Below are 12,699 nucleotides of genomic sequence, written 5' to 3' on the forward strand. Positions count from 1 at the left end.
GATCTTCGTTTTCTGAATGTTGAGCTTAATTTAAGCCAACGTTTTCACTCTCCTGTTTCCCTTTCATCAAGAGGCTCTTCAGTTCTTCACTTTCTGCCATAAGGGTGGTGTCATCTGCATATCTGAGGTTACTGATATTTCTCCCAGTAATCCTGATCCCAGTTCTGCTTCCTGCAGCCTAGCGTTTCTCATGATGTATTCTGCATATAAGTTAAATATGCAGGGTGACAATATACAGCCTTGATGTACTCCTTTTCCTATTTGGAACCAGCCTGTTGTTCCATGTCCAGTTTTAAATGTTGCTTCCTAATCTGTATACAGATTTCTCAAGAGGCAGGTCAGGTGGTCTGGTATTCCCATCTCTTGGAGAATTTTCCACAGTTTATTGTGATCCACACAGTCAAAGTTTTGGCATACTCAATAAAGCAGAAATAGATGTTTTTCTGGAATTCTCTTATTTTTCGATGATCCAGGGATGTTGGCAGTTTGGTCTCTGGATCCTCTGCCTTTTCTAAAACCAGCTTGAACATCTGGAAGTTCATGGTTCACGTATTGCTGAAGCCTGGCTTGGAGAATTTTGAGCATTACTTTACTAGCGTGTGGGATGCGTGCAATTGTGTGGTAGTTTGATCATTCTCTGGCATTGTCTTTCTTTGGGATTGGAATGAAAACTGACCTTTTCCGGTCCTGTGGCCATTGCTGAGTTTTCCAAATGTGATGGCATATTGAGTGCAGCACTTTCACAGCATCATCTTTCAGGATTTGAAATAGCTCAACTGGAGTTCCATCACCCCCACTAACTTTGTTTATAGTGATGCTTCCTAAGGCCCACCTGACTTCTTAATTTAATCAAACCCACAAATTCTCATTTTCCATGTCAAGTAACATAATCACAAATTCCAGGGACCCACATGTGGGCATCTTTGAGGAAGCATTAGTCTACCACCACAGCCAGGATCCCCAGGGAACACATTTCTGCAAGCATATCAGTCAGTGGTGGCTGCTCCATTCTGAAAGTGATTCAGGTGAAGCAAGTCAATCCACTGCGTCTGAGGGTCAGCCAATCAACAGCTGGGCCCCGTATTGAGGCATCTGAGTCAGAGAGACAAGGAAAATGCCCGTGGGGTGACGAATCTGAGGACCCAGTACCTGGGCAGTTCCCAGGGATCAGAGTTGAGAGCTGCAAATGCCTTCATGGGGAGAGGAGGCTGGGGAGGGTGTTAGGAGCTGAGTATATGTGTTTCCCTCCCCCCACCCCTGACAAATTCATATCTTGGATGCTAATCCCCAGTGAAGCTGTATTTGGTGAAGGAACTTTGAAGGATGTAATTAAATGTAAATGAGATCATAGCCTTGGGGCACTGATAGGATGTTTCCATTTCAGTTTAGTCGCTCAGTCATGTCCTGACTCTTTGCGACCCCATGGACTGCAGCATGCCAGGCCTCCCTGTCCATCACCAACTCCCGGAGTCTATCCAAACTCACGTCTGTTGAGTTGGTGATAACATGCAACCTATCTCATCCTCTGTCTTTCCCTTTTACGCCTGCCCTCAGTATTTCCCAAGCATCCGGGTCTTTTGAAATGAGTGTGCTCTTTGCACAAGGTGGCCAAAGTATTGGAGTTTCAGCTTCAGCATCAGTCCTTCCAATGAACACCCAGGACTGATCTCCTGTAGAATGGACTGGTTGGATCTCCTCGCAGTCCAAGGGGCTCTCAAGCATCTTCTCCAACACCACAGTTTAATAGCATCAATTCTTCGGCACTCAGCTTTCTTTATAGTCCAACTCTCACATCCATACGTGACCACTGGAAAAACCATAGGCTTCACTAGACGGACCTTTGTTGACAAAGTAATGTCTCTGCTTTTCAATATACTGTCTAGGTTGGTCATAACTTTCCTTCCAGGAGTAAGTATCTTTTAATTTCATGGCTGCAGTCATGGTTATAGAAAAGGCACAGGAAACAGAGATCAAATTGCCAACATCCTCTGGATCATCAAAAAAGCAAGAGAGTTCCAGAAAAATATCTATTTCTGCTTTATTGACTATGCCAAAGCCTTTGACCTTGTGGATCACAATAAACTGTGAAAAATTCTGAAAGAGATGGGAATACCAGACCACCTGACCTACTTCTTGAGAAATCTGTATGCAGGTCAGGAAGCCACAGTTAAAACTGGACATGGAACAACAGACTGGTTCCAAGTAGGAAAAGGGGTACATGTGCTTAAATGAAGAGATAACCAGAAAGCTTGGGCTTCTGACCTACCTCAGCTCAAGTAACAAGAAAAGACCTTGTGAGGACCCAGCCAGGCAAGGACTATGTGCAAGCCAGGAAGAGAGCTTGCAGCAGAAACTGAATTGCTGGGCAGTTCCAACCATAATCTGCTGATGCTGCTGCTAAGTCGCACCAGTCGTGTCCGACTCTGTGCGACCCTGTAGACCGCAGCCCAACAGGCTCCTCTGTCCCTGGGATTCTCCAGGCAAGAATATTAGAATGGGTTGCCATTTCCTTCTCCAATGCATGAAAGAGAAAAGTGAAACTGAAGTCTAGGACTTCTCAAAACTGTGAGAAAACAGATTTCTGGTTAAGCCACCCAGTCCATAGCATTTGTTTTCTGGAAGCCCAAGCTGACTAATACAGGAGGTCACTTAGTCACCATCTGCAGTGATTTTGGAGCCCCAAAAAAATAAAGTCTGACACTGTTTCCACTGTTTCCCCATCTATTTCCCATGAAGTGATGGGACCGGATGCCATGATCTTCGATTTCTGAATGTTGAGTTTTAAGCCAATATTTTCACTCTCCACTTTCACTTTCATCAAGAGACTTTTGAGTTCCTCTTCACCTTCTGCCATAAGGGCAGTGGCATCTGCATATCTGAGGTTATTGATATTTCTCCTGGCAATCTTGATTCCAGCTTGTGTTTCTTCCAGTCCAGCATTACTCATGATGTCCTCTGCATATAAGTTAATGAGCATGGTGACAATATACAGCCTTGACGTCCTCCTTTTCCTATTTGGAACCAGTCTGTTGTTCCATGTCCAGTTCTAACTGTTGCTTCCGACCTGCATACAGATTTCTCCAGAGGCAGATTAGGTGGTCTGGTATTCCCATCTCTTTCAGAATTTTCCACAGTTTATTGTGATCCACACAGTCAAAGGCTTTGGCATAGTCAATAAAGCAGAAATAGATGTTTTTCTGGAACTCTCTTGCTTTTTTGATGATCCAGAGGATGTTGGAATTTTGATCTCTGGTTCCTCTGCCTTTTCTAAAACCAGCTTGAACATCTGGAAGTTTTCGGTTCATGTATTGCTAAAGCCTGGCTTGGAGAATTTTGAGCATTACTTTACTAGCATGTGAGATGAATGCAATTGTGCGGTAGTTTGAGCATTCTCTGGCATTGCCTTTCTTTGGAATTGGAATGAAAACTGACCGTTTCCAGTCCTGTGACCACTGCTGAGTTTTCCAAATGTGCTGGCATATTGAGTGCAGCACTTTCACAGCATCATCTTTCAGGATTTGAAACAGCTCTACTGGAATTCCATCACCTCCACTAGCTTTGTTCGTAGTGATAGTTTCTAAGGCCCACTTGACTTCACATTCCAGGATGTCTGGCTCTAGATGAGTGAACACACCATCGTGATTATCTGGGTCAGGAAGATCTTTTTTGTACAGTTCTTCTGTGTATCATTCTTCAGGGTGACCCAATACCCCAGGTGGCCTGCATTTCCTCTTCTACTGGATGAGTTCTATGGTTTGGACTCTCCACAACCATAGACAAGGGTTTGGGTGCTGGTGAAGAATCTGTGCCTAATTCTGGGGAGGCTCAGAGAAAAAGGAAAGAACTGCCAGAATCTGGGTGTGGGAGGGGGCGGGGGCTGAGAGGCTGCTCTTCTGTGAATAAAGGAGGTTCGACGATGTGAGAGGAGCTGGGGTGTGTATGTGTGTGTGTGTGCCCATTGTGTGTGTCCAGGATAAATTCAAGGGAAGTTCAAGAGAGGGCAGCTGCCATTCTGGGACCAGAGACTAGAGCACCTTGGCATCAAGCTCTGCTCATCCTCCTCCTTCTTCTGCCTCTGTTTTCCTTTCTCCTCCCTGTCCTCGCTAGCATCTCACCTGCATTTTATTGTTCCACTCCTCCTCCCTCTCTCGCATCACCCCTACTACCATACACCCATCCCAACACGAAGCAGGCCAGCAAAGAAGAGGGCTGAGCAGTCTGGGAGGAAAATGATGGAATATTTCCCACCAGCCTAAGAAGCACAAATACATTTCTTTCTGGTTAGATTCTTCTTTGAAGGGGACAGAGTAAGATGGTTGCACCTCCACAGTCAGCTAAAGCTGCACAGGCCTTAAGGCCAACCCTGGAGATATGTGACCAAAATCAGGAACTCGATGTGGATGGAGGACATCTGGTTCACAAGATCCCAGATAACTTAAAATCTTGCTGCCATCTTCTTTATAAGGCAAGTTCCAAGGGGAGGACCACATTGTACCCTCCCGGCTTTGTTTATGTAAGGGTGCATAGGTGTGTGTTCATGTCTGACTCTTTTCGACCCCATGGACGGTAGCCCACCAAGCTCCTTTGTCCATGGGACTCTCCAGGCATGAATATGGGATTGGGTTGCTATTTCTTCCTCCAGGGGATCTTCCCAACCCAGGTGTTGAAGCGGTGCCTCCTACGCTGCACTGGCAGGAACCTGAGAAGGTGTGCAGGCCTCATGCTCCTCCCTTTCCTGGATCTTCAGTGCTGAGCCGCCAGGGAAGCCCTGGGAGTTTCGTAGTTCCGCCTTTTCCCTTTTCTCTGGGTTTTGTTATCTTCCCAAGCAGCGACCTTTCCTCTCACATCTCTTGCTTAAGGAGGCGAATTTAGAAATATCTCTTTGATATTCCATGTATTCCATAAGCATTCTTTCATTCTGGACTTAATCCTTTTGAACCCTATTCTGAGCCTTTTTGATTATTCAGTAAATATTTGTAAACAAAATTGTTAATTTTGATATATTGACTCAACCAATCAACACTGAGGTTGGCTCCCCAACCCCTCTCCATCCACACAGGAAATGAGGCCCAGCTGTGGATGCCCACTGAACAGTGTTGGGGAAGCTCTGAAGGAAGTTTTCTGGCACCTCCAGATGAAATTGTATGGTGAAGTCTCTCAAAATGACTGTTCTCTTGCTATCTGTTCATTCTCCTTCACCAGCCACTCCTTCACCCACATAACTATCCAGTCCCCTTAATTACTAATTCAGTTCATTTGCTCAGTTGTGTCTTGTGGCCCCATGGACTGCAACACGTGAGGCCTCCCTGTCCATCATCAACTCCCGCGGTTTACTCAGACTCATGTGCATCGAGTTGGTGATGCCATCCAACCATCTCATCCTCTGTCACCCCTTCTCCTCCCACCTTGAATCTTTCCAAGCATCAGAATCTTTTCAAATGACTCAGTTCTTTGAATCAGGTGGCCAAAGTATTGGAGTTTCAACTTCAGCGTCAGGTCTTCCAGTGAATATTCAGAACTGATTTCCTTTAGGATGGACTGGTTGGATCTCCTTGCAGTCCAAGGGACACTCAAGAGTCTCCTCCAACACCACAGCTCAAAAGTATCAATTCTTCAGTGCTGAGCTCTGCTTATAGTCCAACTCTCACATCCATACATGACTACTGGAAAAACCATAGCCTTGACTAGACGGATCTTTGTTGGCAAAGTAATGTCTCTGCTTTTGAATATGCTGTATAGGTTTGTCATAACTCTTCTTCCTAGGAGGAAGTGTCTTTGAATTTCATGGCTGCAGTCTCCATCTGCAGTGATTTTGGAACCCCCAAAATAAAGTCTGTCGCTGTTTCCATTGTTTCTCCATCTATTTGCCATGAAGTGATGGGACCAGATGCCATGATCTTAGTTTTCTGAATGTTGAGTTTCAAGCCAACTTCTCCACTCTCCTCTTTCACTTTCATCAAGAGGCTCTTTAGTTCTTCTTCACTTTCTGCCATAACGATGGTGTCATCTGCATATCTGAGTTTATTGATATTTCTCCTGGCAAACTTGATTCCAGCTTGTGCTTCATCCAGCCCAGTGTTTCTCATGATATACTCTGCATAGAAGTTAAAGAAGCAGGGTGACAATATACAGCCTTGACGTACTCCTTTCCCAATTTGGAGCACCTTGATTATAGGGCTTAATCAATAACCAACTATGCGGTTACCCCGACCCCAGCCTCTGGTTTCCCTGGTGACGGGTGAGCGAATCAGACATCAATTGTCCCTATAAGTTATAGTCTCCCCTCAAGTCTGTCCCCTCCCCCGCCCCCAGTAGTGAAGATCCTTGCCTTGTTGTTCCTGCCATGTGCTGAACACTGTGGCGTGTCACTCCAGGGCCCTTTATTTAGGAATTGTAAGATTCTGTATCCACTGAATGGTTGTTGTGTCTGTCACTGTCTATGGGCTGTTTTTCTTTGGTGTTTGCAGCTGGGGAATTACAAGGCTTGCAGGCCTGCACGGTAGGCCCCAGTGCACAAGTAGGAAGGGGGTGTGTGAGGAGACATGGGTCAGCATTTCAGCATGGGAGGGACACAGGGAGCTTCAGCAAATTTTGGAGAAACCTGAGAAGGTGTGTAGGTCTCATGTTCCTCCCTTTCCTGGATTGAAACTAGCTGTGAGTTATGGGGAGGTAGGATAGGCACTGACTGGTGTCCAGTTTGATAGCTAATGACTGAATATCTGCAAGTGGGTTGCACAGAAGTAGTGCATTTCCTAAAGCTCCTCCTCTCTGGAGCCTAGGTCTGACGGCCATGGTTGGGGATTGTTAGAAAGTAGCCCTTTGTAGAATGAGAAATGCTATGGAGCTTGGGTTGGTGGGTCTGAGTAGCTCTGTTCTCTCCACCTTCTCTCTTTGCTTCTCTGATTGGTAATTGGTGCAGCCAGGGAGGAAAGGGATCTGGAAATGCCCTCCTGCCCCTGAAAATGTGACTGAGCTGAAGCTGGTTTTCTTCCCTAAGGACTTTGTTTGCATTGGAGAGCTGATGTGTGGACTCCAGACCTGGACTGTAGAATTTAGAGGTAGATCCTCTCCTGAGAAGTGCAAGCAGGTAAGTTACACATTTGGGTAACAGAGGCTCTCTGTTTGCTCATTCTCTGTCTCCAAAGACACTGTCCCAACCCAGCAGAAAACTCGGAGGCTCGCATCGTGGTGGGACGAAGTCTGCTGGGCCGAACGCCTGGCTTTCCTGTGGCTCCACTGCATGGGTTCTTTGCACGCATTTTCTGTGCCCTGGCTGAGCTGTTCAGGAGGCTCTAATCCTAATTTGGTGCTGCTGCTTCGGTTTTGGCAAGATAAGGGCATGTGAAAGGTCTGGCCTCCCAGTGTCAGCAGCCTGGGGGAGAGTGTGGGCAGGAAGGCCACCTCGGTCAGTGGCTGGGGGAGGCCCTGCAGACCTGGCTCCACCACGTGCCAATCACAGGACCAGGGCACAGTAGTCAGCAGGCAGTAGGCAGCGAATGAGCAGATTTTGGATGGATGAGAAGTCAGGATTCTGGGGACCAGACCTGGTTTGATCTGCAGTGAGGAGAGTTACTCTCTGAGCTCAGATACCATCACAAAGGGAGGGGAATGGTCCTTGTCCCTGCATTGCTGGCTGTAAGAAGCAAGTGGAGGAAAGCAGACCACATTGCTTTGAAATCTGCAAAGTTCTTCCCAAGGGCAACCTCCAGATTCTCCCTAAATAGACCAGATAGAGGAGGCCGTGGGCCTCTCCAATAGCTTCTGCAGGCAGTGAAACTGACCCTGTGTTCCAGCTGGTCCCACAGGCAGTCATTAATGCAGATGGACTCCTCCGAGTGCTGGCACAGGTTCCAGATTTCACCAAGATGCTCCTCTAGCAGGTCTGCTCCTGCAGCCACCCACGAGGACAGGAGGAGGTGGATATGAGCGTCCTGGTCACATGTGGGGGGTGGGGTTTGGCCAGCAAACTCCCTAAATATCACCATCCTCTCTCATTCAGACATCCAGAAGTTTAGGTGAGCTTGCTTGAAGAGTATACTGGCATCAAACACAGGACAGCCCCTTCGGCCTAAGCAACCTCGTGGGCATCCTCCCCTACAGGGGTGTGTGTAAGGGAGCTGTAATACATGTTCAGTTACCAGGATAACTGGTAAGTGTAAGGGACTTCACATGTTTTAGGAAAGTAATTAAAGGTTGTGGACGTCAGCTTAGTACCTGGAAAGGTGTGACCACCTCTTGGGTGTGATTTAGAGTGAGGCCTTCCTATCATTCCATACCCTAATAACTTTCCTTCTATTGACGTGTGACCAAATATCCTTTAGTGAGGGAGAAAGCCCTTATGCCCCTCTTAGAGGGAATGCCCAAGGTAAAAGTCAGGATGAGTTGACATGGCTAACGACCGGTACTGAAGAAATCCCTCAAATTCTTTTTATACGAAAAGAAGAGTCTGCACTGATCCAGGGATATGAAGACTAATAACAGAGGAGGAAAAAACACCCCCAAGAACAAAAAGAAAAATGCACGAAAGAGCAGTAGGAGCGGTGCTAATGTCCAAGGTGCTAATAAACATGTGATTGCATCAAATGCTTCATTTTGCCTGGACGCAGCCTATTTCTGAGAATCCCAGTTCTCTTCTCTTGGAACTGGGTGGCATCCCAGCATTCCCCTGTGTGGCTGCACCTCTCCACCAAGTGAAGACCAAGGAGCTAGGAATCAGAGGAGAGTTTGAATTGGGTTTGTACACAGGATATGTTAATGGGGTGAGGATCTGTGTAGAAATAACTCCTCTTTCTGTAATAACTCCTGATGATGGAAGAATGTTCTGTGAATGTTGGCACCGGGCATTCTGGAAGGGTCTGAGAGTGGGCTGGGATGGGACCAGGGAGCAGGGACTGAGAAGGGCACGAGTGTGAGAGAACAGAGGTCACTGACTCTCTCACACCTCTGCTCCACCCTGATGCCCAGGGTGGGGAGAATGAAGGATGTGCTTGGAAGGACTCAGCACTGCCAGGGCCGTTTCCTTTATTCCTACTCTGTGAGCAGGGACTAGAGGAGACATGGAAAATGCTGGCCAGGTAGGAAAGGCTGCTTCTGCTACTGCTAAGTCGCTTTAGTCGTGTCCGACTCTGTGTGACCCCAGAGACGGCAGCCCACCAGGCTCCCCTGTCCCTGGGATTCTCCAGGCAAGAACACTGGAGTGGGTTGCCATTTCCTTCTCCAATGCATGAAAGTGAAAAGTGAAAGTGAAGTCGCTCAGTCATGTCCAACTCCCAGCACCCCATGGACTACAGCCCACCAGGCTGCTCCATCCATTGGATTTTCCAGGCAATAGTAATGGAGTGGGTTGCTGTTCCCTTCTCCAGGTAGGAAAGGGGTGGACCCTAAATGAGACTTCATTTCATAGGCTGACCTACTTAGGTTTGTGTTTACCTGTGGGCTTGGAGTGAAGCTGGCACATGGAGGAGCCTGAGGATAGGTCCCCGGATATGCTCCCTTTCTGAGGCCTCATCATGTCCCACTGGCCACTGCTGCCCAGGTACCCAGGCTCCAGGATTCTGCCCAGTTCCGTGGTGCTCCTCAGAGGACAGAGGGGCTGGGGAGGGTTGAGGCAGAGGGAAGATCTGGCTTCTGTAGGGTTGGTTGGCAATGTGGCCGGGGAAGCAGGATGAACACTGGTGACACCTGCGCAGAAGGAAACACGAGTGAGAAGCAGTAGCAGAACACGAGGATCCGCCAGGAAACGTGTGACTGAGAAGAACAGACACTGAAGGGACACACGGGCTGAGGTCCCAGTCGGCTGCGGAATACCAGTGAGATGAAGACTGACACCCACAAGATACAACCCTGACCCCTTGTATTCGCTAGCATGGGACACAAGAGGTAGGGGGTGAATAAAGCATCCTAAAGTCAGCCATGTGCACAAAAGGAAAGTCCTGCGGCCCTAATCCTGGCTCCATGATAATGCCTCATGATAGAGTCCAGGGAAGGTCCTGGGTAGAACTCCCTGGGAAAGTCAGGGGGTAAGAGTGTGATGGGCCGCAGCACTGAGCACGCCTGTGAACAGGAATGTGTGTGTTCCTGGGAGTACTTGCTGTTCCGGGAGCTAAAGTGAGTGTGTCACTCACCATTTTTTCTTTGGGGTTGTCAAAAGAGGAAGGGGGCATCAATTCAGCTAGAATGGTGGCCCCAGTCACTCCAGAGTGAATGTGTTGCTGAGGTTGGGGGAGGTTCTGTGTGAGGTAAGGGGTGATTTGAATCTTAACACAGTTCAAGGAACTCAGATGTCATCACTTATGTCTGAAGAGCTGAGAACACTCTCCCATGCTTAGTCATGCTTAGCGCCATGCTTAGTCACTTAGTGCCATGCTTAGTCACTTAGCGCATTGCTTAGTCACTTAGCGCCATGCTTAGTCACTTAGCGCCATGCTTAGTCACTTAGTGCCATGCTTAGTCACTTAGTCGTGTCTGATTCTTTGTGACCACATGGACTGCAGCCCGCCAGGCTCCTCCTGGGGAGTCTCCAGGCAAGAATACTGGTATGGGTTGCCATGCCCTCCCCCAGGGGATCTTCCCAACCCAGGGATCGAACCCAGGTCTCCAGCATTGCAGGTGGATTCTTTACCAGATGAACTACCCCAGAAGCCCTCCATTGGGGAGAGAGGCCCCTTCATTTCATAGGCTGATGCTCTCATAGATCCTGTGCAATCACGGGCCTTCACATCATCTCTGCTTCTATGTAAAAAGAAGCCCAGCTTGGTGGAGAGAGGGAAAGAGGTGAACCGGCTATAGTTTAGGATATTTACATTCAGAAGACTGCTTTCTTCCAGGGATTATTAACATTGGCAGCAGAGTCAAAACCAGCTGCACCTAAGAAATAGAATGGAGAGCATGGTTTTCTCCAACCAAGCCAACCCTTTGATGGGTTAATGCAGTTGGCTGCTGCCAGTTTTGATCCTCAGTTATAACTGTTTCTCAAATGTGGCTACATACTGGGGTCATCTTAGAATATGCGAAAACATAACTGGACCTCCAGAGAATTTGCTTTAATTGGTATGGGGTATAGCTTGGGCAGTGGATATTTAAAACTTTCCCAGCTGATTCTATTATGCAGGAAAGTTTGATAAGTATTGTCATGGGTCTCTCCCTCCCCAATTGTATAATTTTGTTATTAGGATCACTGGAAATTAAAGACAGGGCTGAAAAATATTAAGCATCTAAGTTACAGTCAGGATAAGAGATGGGACTTGCCTATCACTTTCACACCCCTTTCAATCCCAACACCACACAAGGCAGGAGGGAAAGTAGTGGTTGTCTCCAATCGGCTTACTTTCTCATTAAGGCCAAAGGAGGTTCCACCCATATCAGTAATAGTGATCAGTACAGAGCACATGCCCTAAACCATGCTGATGCCAGACAGACACTTACACAAGGAAATTTTATCTCCATTGTGACCTGAGAATCTGCCATGCACCACTGTCCACTTGAAAGCTTGTTTCAAAGCAAAGGAGGAGTATTGATGAGTGATGGATCCTTTGAGAGGACTGTGCTTCACCAGGTAAAAGAAGGGCTTATAGCCTTCCTCACCAAGGCTGGGCCATCCAAACTCTGGCTGATGAAACAGACTGGATGTGACTGCAGTTCAACCCACATCAGCACACCCTTTCATGCACCATGCTCCCCTTTCTCCATATTTCCTTTTGGGCAAAGACAATGTGACAGTGTGGAACACATGAAGGAAATGGAGGCAAGGAAAAGAAGGGCGATCTAGTGAAACAGTCTTGCCTTTTGGCATGGAACAGATTTGTTATCCATCAATTGTTGGCTCCAAGTCTGCTATGGTAGCAAGTTCTAGGTCAGAGAGAATAGCACCTTCCTGTCATCTCGAGAGAGAGAAAAGATTGTTGCAAGGGGCTTGCAGCACTATTCAAGCAGGTTGCCATTCTAGATAGAGAAGGTATAATGGAAACGTGGAATCAGTAGTCAAAGACCTGGGTCCAAGCCCATTTTGCCCCCTTACTAATGACCTTGAACAAGTAACCTCACTTCCTGAGTTTTAGTTCTCTGCCCTGGTAAGACCATGTTCACGTTGGTAGATAAGCTTAGATCACTTTACCCATGTAGCATTGATAGCAGAAGGTAGCCTCTGAGACCTCACTGCCTGCTGGAAGGAAGATGTGCAGACTCGCCTAAATAATAGACTCAGTCTAGCTGGTTCTGGAACCCACACTGGTGTCAGAGTAGCCTCTGTACCCATTTCCAATAATACTAAAGTGGTCCAAATGATATTTGGGGCTTCAGGAGTACACATTCTCAGCTGTGGTCTTAGGTCATGGGACATCCTTTGTATGGTGTTCCTACCATCAATCTCTGGCTCATCATAGATCAGTGCATGTTTGAAGGCATATCACAGTTTTGTAAATTTTTTGCCAACATAACAATAGTAGTTTGTATGCTCTGTCTTGGCTATCATAAGATTTGCTGTTCAAGAATATGGAGTTACTTTCCTGGGTTGGGAAGATCCCCTCTAGAAGGGAATGGCAATCCACTCCAGTATTCTTACCTGGAAAATCCCACAGACAGAGGAGCCTGGTGGGCGACAGTCCATGGGTCACAAGAGTCAGACACAACTTAGCAACTAAACCACCACCCCCAAGGAAAGAGTAGGGAAACTAGCTTGGGTCCTGCCAAATCAAGAGCCAT

This window comes from Capra hircus, chromosome 3, assembly GCF_001704415.2.
Source record: "Capra hircus breed San Clemente chromosome 3, ASM170441v1, whole genome shotgun sequence".
NCBI lineage: Eukaryota > Metazoa > Chordata > Mammalia > Artiodactyla > Bovidae > Capra > Capra hircus.